The sequence below is a fragment of the Pollachius pollachius genome (assembly GCF_949987615.1).
Source record: "Pollachius pollachius genome assembly, chromosome: 2".
Taxonomy (NCBI): domain Eukaryota; kingdom Metazoa; phylum Chordata; class Actinopteri; order Gadiformes; family Gadidae; genus Pollachius; species Pollachius pollachius.
Genome location: NC_136935.1, coordinates 20885463 through 20896444, shown reverse-complemented (window position 1 = coordinate 20896444; position 10982 = coordinate 20885463).

The following is a 10982-nucleotide window of genomic DNA, read 5'->3' as shown; positions in this document are numbered from 1 at the left end:
AAATGGTTAGTGGTGGTGGAGAGGCCTAAAGGAGATTTGAGGGGGACTTAGCAGACGTCTTTAAACGGTTAGTGGTGGTGGAGGGACCTGAAGAGACATGAAGGCTCATATGGAGCCCAGGCCTACTCCCATGGTTTAATCAGAGCTCCGGAGGGGTTGTGCCGTGGTGAGCCCTCTGCCATCAAATGCGTCCCCTCGTCAAATATCTTCTTTGAAATAAATGAATAAGCTAAATCAGTCAAGGGACTTTTTATGATGAGAAGAAGGTTTGATAGGCCAACACCATTTGTGAAAAATGAACTGTTTCTCAAGTCGGAAGGGAACATGCAACACACACAACTTAGTTTAAATGATTGGGTGAATGGAAATGATTGAGGTTCATTATGATTCCCTTCACAAAGAATTGCGAGAAAGAACCATCTCACGACAGGTGCCAATCACAGCTAACAACTCGCACGGTGTCACCATGACCACCACATCCAACATGACCATTGCCCTAAAATGTATATAAATTAATAATATGTTGTTAGACGTGAGATATATGATATGTCCTATTTCAATAAATATTATTAGTTGGGATATAGGGACAAGCACCATCTCGCACACCAACCTCATAACAACTCCCCATACTAGCATGGTGCTATGTCCTACCAAGACTCAAAATGTACCTTTATTTGCACTTTTTCTGTTTCGAGGCCCGTGGTGGTCTTTTCTGAACAATGGTGGTCTTTTTCGCCCGTTTTTCATCCAAGCGCATCGGCAACATTTACCTCAAGGCCAGGGTGGGGTTCTCATTAAAACATTTTTGGTGTACTTCTGGATATTCAATTATATCACCAACATACACCAGTTGCTTTAACAGACATAAAATGGTATCAATTAATGGTATCTTAAAATATATATTTAAGACTTTGAGGCCATCACTACACATATTTAACTATTGTACATGCAGCACCATTTATTATTCTCTCAAAATTCTTCAGAACACTGAGCAGGGTACATGAACCAAACGTTAAAAAAAGTGTTGTATTTATGTGTGAATTATTTAAAAAGTGGAGTCAGCAAATATACTTTTTTATAAATTTACATAATTTATTTTGAAATAATTTATATTACAACTTAATGTTTTTCAGAAGTTGGAAGGGACTCGTCCCCTCCGTCCACCTCGCGGTCTGCGCCAATGGACCTATGATGATGACCTCACGGTACAGATGGCCTAATGTGAGTGCGACTGTCATACCAAAATTGTACCGGGGACGAAAATTGTACCGCCAACGTAATCTGCGTTCGAAAATTCCAAACCTGCCTGGCAACGGACGATCGCATCAAACGTTGCCTGGCAACGGACGATCGCGTCGAACGATGAGTAGGAAGGTTCATGAATATTTGCGACCATTCGCGCTCATTCATTGAGCGTCACAACACGAAATAACATTAAACAGATAACACTTATTTTACAAATGACATTTATAAGCGTTGCTAACTTTATATTTGTATTGTATGTTTAATCACATTAAGCTAGTAAACTGAGTGTATTGTAATGACCACAGGCGAGGTAGTGAGCGAAGTAAGTCCATAGGAGCTTTATTAGATTCCTCAAAAAGGACAGACAGGCGCAGCTCAACCGGAACACTCAACAACCGGACACACCCCCCCGGAAGGAAACCCCCGGGACCCCCCTCTCAGAAGGCCCGCCCCTTCCTCCCAAACCCTGTGACGCTACATTACCCCCCCTTCACAAAGTTCCTCGCCCCGAGGAATCACAGAAAAAACAGCCCCCAGAATAAACGTAACTTCTCTTTAACATGACGTGCTTCAACCCCCCCCCCCCCCCCCCACATAACAACAGGCACAACGCTGAACAAAATTACTAAACTCATCCTACAGATAGCAAACAAAGTCTTTTAAGTGCCCTGGTGGCCCCCTGGGCCGTCGAGAACCCCCTCCCCGGGCCTCCGGTACAAAGGGAACGGGGTCTTCAGCACCTGGGAGGGGGCGGGGGGCAAAGGGTATCGGATACAGGGGAGGGCCGGTTATCCCCGCCAGCTGGGGCAAAGGCGTCCGACCGAGGCCCCGCTGGTGTCGCCGGGGGGGTGGGCTTTGAGGCGGCAGGGCGGCAGCGAGGGGTAACGGGACCCCTCTGGGCCAGTGGGGAGGCACCCCCTTGGTACGGAGCCAGTCTGTCTCTGTGCAGTGCCACCCTTCTTCCTTTAGGTGGTAGGTGCAACCGGTACACCACCTCACCCAGGCTCTCCAGAACTCGACAGGGGCCCACCCAAGGACTGTCCAGTTTAGGGAATCTCCCCTTCTTCCTTTTGGGATTGGGTGCCGACGCACTCTCTCGGCAGCGCAGGGCCGCCGAGAGAGTGCGTCGGCATTGGTGTGTCGGGCTCCAGCCCGGTGTTCCACTCGGAAGACGTAGGCCTGGAGTTCCTCCAACCACCTGGACACCTGCCCTTCCGGCTCTTTGAAGGTCATGAGCCACTGGAGAGCAGAGTGGTCAGTCCTCACTGTAAAAGGCAGGCCGCAGAGGTAGGACCTGAAGTGACGGATGGAGAGCACTACGGCCAAGAGCTCTCTGCGGGTAACGCAGTAATGCCGCTCCGCCTTGTTAAAGGCCCGGCTAAAGTACGCCACCACTCTCTCTCCATCGGGCCCCACTTGGGAGAGCACCCCTCCCACCCCGACGCCACTAGCATCGGTGTCCAGCATGAACGGCAGCGAGGGGTCAGCTGGGGCCAGCACGGCGGACTCGCTCAGGGCACGCTGAAGGCTGGTGATCGCCCCCTGGCACTGCTCAGTCCACAGGAAAACACTGTCCTTTTGTAGCAGCCTGTAAAGAGGAGCAGCCAAGCATGAAAAACCCCGCACAAACTTCCGGTAATAGTAAGCCAGGCCCAGGAAGCTCTTGAGCTGCCTCTGATTAGCCGGGGTGGGCCAGTCTGCAACCGCCTGCACTTTCGCTTCCATTGTGCAGATGCCCTCCCCCCCCACTGTGTGCCCCAAGAACTGTACCTCCCTGCGCATGAAGTGACACTTATCTGGATGCAGCTTCAGGCCCGCTGCACGGATCCGTTCCAGCACCCGGCGCAGGGACTCGAGGGCGGAGTCAAAGGCACTGCCATGCGCCAAGATATCGTCCAGGTATACCAGGCACTGTTGGCGGGGGATGCCTGACAAAACCCGGTCCATCAGGCGGGCGAAGGTGGCTGGAGCGTTACACAGTCCAAAACTAAGGACTTGGAACTGCCACAAACCCCGGCCTGTGCAGAACGCTGTCTTGGGTCTTGCTTCTGGGGAGAGGGGCACCTGGTAGTACCCACTGCGGAGGTCCAAGGCAGAGAACCAGGACGATCCCGAGACTAAGTCCAGGGACTCGTCGATGCGCAGCAGCGGGTACAAATCTTTTTTTGGTCTTTTTTTGGCGGCTCTGCCCGGCCTGTAGTCCGGGCAGAGCCGCCAGGTGCCGTTCTTTTTGGGGACCATGACGACAGCGGACGCCCAAGGACTGTCACAAGGCTCAATTACGCCTGCCTGCAGCATGTCCTCCACCGCTTGGTCACACGCCTCCTGACGTGCCAAAGGGAGACGACGCGGCTGACACTTGATAGGCCTGGCCTCCCCAGTGTCGATCTCGTGTAGCACCAAGGGAGTCCGGCCCACGTCATCCTCCCCCATAGCAAAACTGTCCTGGAACTCCAGCAGCAACTGCCACAACCGCTCCTGCTGCTGGTCGTCCAGCCCCTCCCGGTTCTTTAGCCATATCTCCCTCACGGTCGGCGGCGACGCCCCCCCCTTCAGTCGTCGTGACTGGGCCTGGGCTGCTTGGGGCACATAAGTCCTGGGAAAGGTTACGGACGCCACGGGCAGGGGATCGCTGACTTCCGGCTCTACTGCACACACTGCCGGTGAGATGGACCCCACGGGCGGCCCCGAACCTGAGCCAGTGGGCAACAAAGCGATCACAGGCCCCCCTCAGAAGCTCACCGTGCCCCCGTCCAGATCGAGTCGGCAACCTGTGGCCTTCAAAAAGTCACAGCCCAGAATACATGGGTCCTGCACCGCTGCTACCCACACTGGGTGACGTACGTCCTTTCCCCCCACAGTCAATGTAAGTAGCCCCGTACCTTTCATCGGGGCCAGCCCCCCTGTGGCCGTGCGCAGCTGCACGTCAGTGGGCTCCAACCGAATCCACTCCGGGCACACGTCTGGTCTGAGCACCGTCACTGATGAACCGGTATCCACCAGGGCCGAACACGGCACCCCCTCCATGGCCACAGGAACATAGCATGAATCCCCGTCACCGAGTCGACCCACCACCATTGCCGTCCTTGAAGCTTCGATGACGTCTGCTTCTGGGGGAAGTGGGTCTTGGCTCCCCCGCCTGTGCTGACGTGGCCCTTCCGTTTCTGGAGCAGCTGGGGCGGGGGGAGCCGGGGAAGAACTGTTTAAGGTCCGCACATCCCCCCCTGTGCGGGCCCTGTGGCGTTTCCCGGACCCGCGCGTGTGGGGCAATCTCTGACCAAATGTCCGGGTTGGCCACACCCCCAACAGGCTCTTTGGTCGGGACGCTGTCGAATGCGTGACGGCTGCAGTGATACGGCCCTTATCAGTTCCGTAATTTCTGTTGCCCACGCCGGCTTTTCCTCCGCCACCGGGCCCCGGGCTGCTCCCCCTGCCGGATAACTCCCTTTCGGGCCCCCCTCAGTGACCGCGCCCCACACGATTTCCCTCTCCACGGCCATCTCCAAAGCCGACTGAAGAGAAATTGGGTGCTGTAATTGCACTTGAACCCGCAGCTCCAGAGGAAGGAGGGCTCTGATGAACTGGTCCCGTGCCAACTCGCTCTGCACGCTGAGGGGCATGTGTGCATATGCCCTACGTGTCAGCCTCTCAATGTCTTTAGCCAACACCCTCAGCGACTCCCCCGGCTTCCTGCAGCGGTTACCAAGCTCATTACGAAGGAGCTCCGGCTTCACACATTGTCCAAACCGCCTCTGCAAGGCCCCCACTAAAGCTCCATAATCCCGTCTCTCCCCCGGTGAAAGCAGCAGCAGGCACGACAACGCGTCGTCTGTGAGGCACAAAGCCAGCTGCAATGCTTTAGCCTCTACTGTCCATCCCCCAGCGTCAGCCAGCAGTTCAAATTGAGCATGAAACGCCTCCCAGTCAGACCTACCGGAGTACTTAGGCGTCTTAACCGAAAGGGCGGCAACTGGGACATGGGGGGCGGCAACTGGAACATGGGCTGTTTACCTCCCGAGCCGCGGGCTCCCGCTCCGGGCGCGCGGGAAGAGAAGACAACCCTGCGTTGGCCGCCAGCTTCCTTGCAGCTTCTCTCAACCCCTCTCTGGCCTCTTGGGAAGCTCTGCGAAACTCCCCATACGCGTCCTCTGTCCATCCGAACGCACCAGTCTCCTGCTCCACCTCCTCCTCTTTCACTTTCGGAAAAGACATGACCGACGCGAACTATCCGACACACTGAAACTAACGCTGTAGTTTCGAGTTGGCACGGGACCAGTTCATCAGAGCCCTAAGGGTCGGCTTAGCTCAGGAGGTAGAGCAGTTGCCTTGTAACGGAATGGTCGCTAGTTCTGATCCCCAGCTCCTCCTAGCTGATTGTTGATGTGTCCCTGAGCAAGACACTTAACCCTAACTGCTCCTGACGAGCTGGCTGTCACCTTGCATGGTTGACTCTGCCGTCGTTGTGTCAATGTGTATATTAACTGATGTAAGTCGCTTTGGATAAAAGCGTCTGCTTAATGCCCTAATTGTAATTGTAAATGCTGTAGCCCGACCGCGACGTAAATCCAAAGTAGCCCTCCGCTTGGACGCACAACTCTCCACCCACTCCCGTCGTTTGTTCACTTCTGACACCAATGTAATGACCACAGGCGAGGTAGTGAGCGAAGTAAGTCCATAGGAGCTTTATTAGATTCCTCAAAAAGGACAGACAGGCGCAGCTCAACCGGAACACTCAACAACCGGACACACCCCCCCGGAAGGAAACCCCCGGGACCCCCCTCTCAGAAGGCCCGCCCCTTCCTCCCAAACCCTGTGACGCTACAGTATTAACACGAGCTAGCTAGACTATGATACACTTTAAACACTCAGTTCACTAGCTAAATTCAATACAATACAAATATAAATTTAAAAAAAGTGTTATCTGTATCATGTTATTTCGTCTTTGGCAACATGAGTGCGAATGTTTTTTGAAACCTGCCTGGCAACGGACAATCGCCTCAAACGATGACGTTATGTTTCGAACGCGAATTACAATTATTTTTTATTATTATTATTACAATTTTCGCCCCTGCTACAATTTTGGTGTGACACGCCCCCATGGTGCGCCCTCAAAGAGCCGCGGTCTGCGCCCACAAGGTGGGACTCTCCCACCCTATCCTCGCTCACGGCTAGCGTCCAATCAAGACGAGATATATAGGTAACGAGCACTAGCCAATCACAGCACAGTACACAGTAAAATTTGCAGTGTTGAAATCACATTGTAAACTTCAACTTGCACTTATAGTGTAGATTCCTCTACAGGTAGAGCAGATCCCTCTACAGATAAAGTTAAATTTGCACTGAAGCCTATGTTAAAATCCAGAGCTAAAAACAATAGCGTAAAGAATGCTCTACCTCTTTTTTTGGAACAACACAGCCAGACCTCAAGAATCTGCACTTGAAGCCAGCGCCATTTTGAAGAGGCTCCAATAGAAAGGTGAGTGTCCGTAATAATTTAAAATAATGTCATTGTTTTCCATCTGTATCTTATTTAGCCTCATGGAAATACAGTGGTTCTCTGTGATTTAGTAGTTTGCATTGAAAGGAACAGAAATATCAACTTTTCTAGTTTTTATGTGTGCAAAATGCTTTGTAGTGACGTTAGCTAGCTACGTTAGCTAATTGCTAACGCTAGCAAAGTAAGGAAAGTTCCAATAGCAACTACAGTATGATCATTTATTGATTAGAACATGCCACGAAATGTGAAAGTGATATTTTAATCATGTTATGTCAGACAATTGATTGTCTTCACGAGACCCTACGAGTCGAGCGCATAGGGTCCTATTGTTGTCTCGTGGAGTGAAGATGGCGGCGGAAGGAGGTAGAGGTGCTGCTGGTGGTGTGAGAATTCGAACAAAACCTGATATATACACAACCGATGATGGGAAAGTTATTGTGGAAGACGAACTCTTAAACTTTCTTGTTGTCAAAATGAAAACTCGATGTCAAGATGACATTGATTTAATGGTTGTAAACCACTTTGGCTCCGAGTGGATTGAGAACTCCAAGAGATTGCTGTTTGAACTCTACCCAAACTCTCAGCGCAATGTGACACACAAAGGGGCGCAAAAAGATGCAAACAATGTCAAAAGCTGTTTGAAACTGCTTAACGAGGTTGGTGAAAATGTCCCTCGTTTTGTGTCCCATTACCTCAACGAACTCCCGCCAATTTACTTTCAATAGCCTGGATGTTTCTTGCCTGCTTGGCAGGATTGAACATCTTAGCGCGGAGGTCGCAGTTATGAAGCAGGCTATGAACGCAGACAAGTGCCTGCGAGGATCTCCATGCGGTAACAGTGGATATTAGACAACGCCTGTGCGTGATCGAGAAGCCTGGTACGAGCGGAGTGGCTGCGCCTACTCCCCGGGCTCGTGAGGTGAACCAGGCCGGCGGAAGCGGGGAGACCTCCAGCCGGGGCTAGGACAGTGCAACCCCGGCCCCTGACAGGACTACCAACGCAGCAATGGGAGCCACGAATGCGAATGGAGCGGCGGTGTCACCCAAGTGGACCCGTGTGTTGAAGGAGGGTCGCCGGTTAAAACATGCCACTGGGAAGTCTCCTATGCCATCCAAACCCCACCTGAACCCATCTAGAGAGAAGAAGACAAGCGACACTTCTCGCCTGACTTGGAGCCAGACTCACTGGCTAGTTACTTGAAAGAGAAACTAGGCCGTGACGTCACTTGTGAAAAGATCGACACTGTACAGACCCGGTTCAGCTCATTCAAAATAACCGCCGTATGCAGAGAGGTGGGTGAAATGTACGAGCCGCAGCTGTGGCCTGAAGGGACTTTTGTGAGGCGCTTCTTTGAGGTGCGCAAACCCAGGGTTGCCGCAGGTCCAGTGGGTGATCATGCAAGGAATGTGGTGTCTGTGAACGAGACTGTAATGTAGATATGTCTGTGTCTCCTATGACCGGTATTAGAATTGTGTCATATAACTTGCTTGGCCTGCGCCTCGGACATGGGGCAGGAGACAAAGCGCAGCGAATTGTAATTGACAAGCTCTTGGAGAATACAGACATCTTGTGCATACATTTTTAGCGAAACAAGACAGAATCAACTGAACACTGTTAATAATGACTTCCATGGGGCAGGGGAGTCCACAACAGATCCAAGCACTGGAATACTGCGGGGCAGAATCCCTGGGGGAGTGGCCATACTTTGGCATAAGAAATACGACCCACTGATCAGTGTGATAAGGCTTGAGGTTGACTGGGGTATTGCCATCAAAGTTGTACACAATGGAAAAGCTTTGGGTATTTTAAAAGTTTATACTCCATATGAATATTACAAAAATGAGGATGAATATATTAACAGGCTTGGTTTTATAAGCTTGTTTATTAAGGAAAATGCATACATGTATATTTATTGTAGGCGACATGAATGCTGATATCTCCGACAAGAAAGCCCTGTTTGGCCAACACTTAGTGCAGTTTTGTGAAGACAGCAAGCTGGTTCTCTCCAGCAAAGTACTTTTGCCTGTAGATAGCTACACATATATAAGTGAAGCATGGCATACAACATCCTGGCTGGATCACTGTGTATGTACAGATGACGCTCATGACTGTCTAGAGAAAATTGAGATAATGTATGGGATGGCTACTACTGATCACATACCTGTCTCATTGATGTTAAATGTTGAGAGTTTACCTGAATTGTCCAGCCATGATAACCATGAACCATTACAGAAACTAAATTGGGCAAGGATGACAGAAGAGGACCTCTGGCATTACATGTCATTGACTGATAAGGGTTTTAGTAATGTTGATATCCCATCTGATGCTTTCCTATGTGATAACATTAACTGTAAGAACCAGAATCATAGTAAAGATCTGTGTATAATATATGAGAAGATTGTGAACTGTCTTATTCGTAGTGGTAAGCTTTTCTGCAATAATAGCGGTAAACAACATAATGTCAGACCAGGATGGAATGAATATGTGTCTGAACTCCATGCAGAGGCCAAAGGAGCTTTTAAAACCTTTGTGTTATCAGGGAAAGCTAGACATGGGCCTGAATGTGAGCGTAAGAAACAGGCAAATGCAAGATTCAAGTATGCTGTACGCTTTCTTAAAAGAAACAAGCAGGCTATGAGGGCTAACTCCATGGCCAAAAAGCTTCAGCAGAATAATGCCAATGATTTCTGGAAAGAAGTTAAGGTTATAATAACAGTAAGGTGCCCTTGCCGTCTAGTATTGCTGGGATCACTGGATCTGAAAATATTGCAGAACTTTGGAGAAAACATTATAATGACATTTTTAATTGTGTTAAGAGTGAGGAATTTAATGCTGGAAAAGTTATTATTAATGATAGGGTGAAGACCTGGTTAGGTGGCCATGCCATTGAGAAACTGACTATGAACAAAGCATGTGGTCTTGACCAGATAACAGCAGAACATCTAAAAGATGCTTGTGGTAGAATACCTGTCTTGCTTGCTATGTGTTTTACTTCCTGACGCTATGTTGTCTGTATTGTTAGTGCCAGTGATCAAAGTCAAAACTGGGAAAATCCCCAGCATAGAAAACTACAGGCCAATTGCTCTGGCAAGCATACTGTCTAAAGTTTTAGAAATAATTATTTTAGATAGGCTTAGTGAGTATGTGGAAACCACTGACAACCAGTTTGGTTTTAAAAGTAAACTTGGAACAGATCATTGTATATATTAACTTAAAGAAGTCATCAGTAAATACAGACGACAGAACTCTACTATGTTTATGTGCTTCTTAGATGCATCAAAAGCATTTGATAGGATAAACCATGGTAAATTGTTTGTTAAACTCCAAGAGCGAGGGGTTCCACCTTACCTGATAAGGATTTTGCAGTTCTGGTGCACACAAAAAACCATGCAAATTAGATGGGGCAGTAGTTTATCTGCACCCTTTCAAGTCCCTAATGGGGTGAGACAGGGTGGCATCTTGTCACCTGTCTTCTTCAATGTCTATATGGATGATCATTCTAAGAAGCTTAAAGGGTGTAAGACTGGATGTATGGTGGGAGAGAGTCTTATCAACCACCTCATATACCCTGATGATTTAGTCATCATGTCTCCATATAGTGCTGGGCTACAGCAACTGCTTAAAGTTTGCTCTAGCTACGGAGTTCAATATGACATTAAGTTCAATCCTAAGAAGAGCCTTATTATGATTGCTAAAGCTAAGGAGGATCAGAATCAAAAGTTTCCCTCATTCTTACTTTCTGATTGTTCTCTAGAGGTGGGTAAGAAGGTAAGGTATTTAGGTCACATCATCACTGATGATTTGTGTGATGATGATGATGTCCAGCGCCAGTGCTGTAAGCTTTATGCACAGGCCAACATGTTGGCATGCAAATTCCATATGTGCACGGAAGATGTTAAAGTAAGTCCCTTCAGAGCCTACTGTACTCCATTTTACACAGCTCACCTCTGGTGTAAATATAGATCAGCAAAACTGAAGAAGCTACAGGTAGCGTATAATGCTGCGTTTAGCATCCTCCTTAAGCTTCCAAGATGGACAAGTGCTAGCTCTTTGTTTGTGACTAGTAATGTCCCAACCTTTCATGCTGTGTTGAGAAATTTTCTGTACAAATTTATGTGTCGACTTCTAGAGTCAAAAAACAAACTAATAATTGCACTCACTGACACTAAACAGAGTGATACAAGGTACTCCTCTGGGTTGTTGAAACATTGGAATCGATGCTTGTATGTATTTTAATCT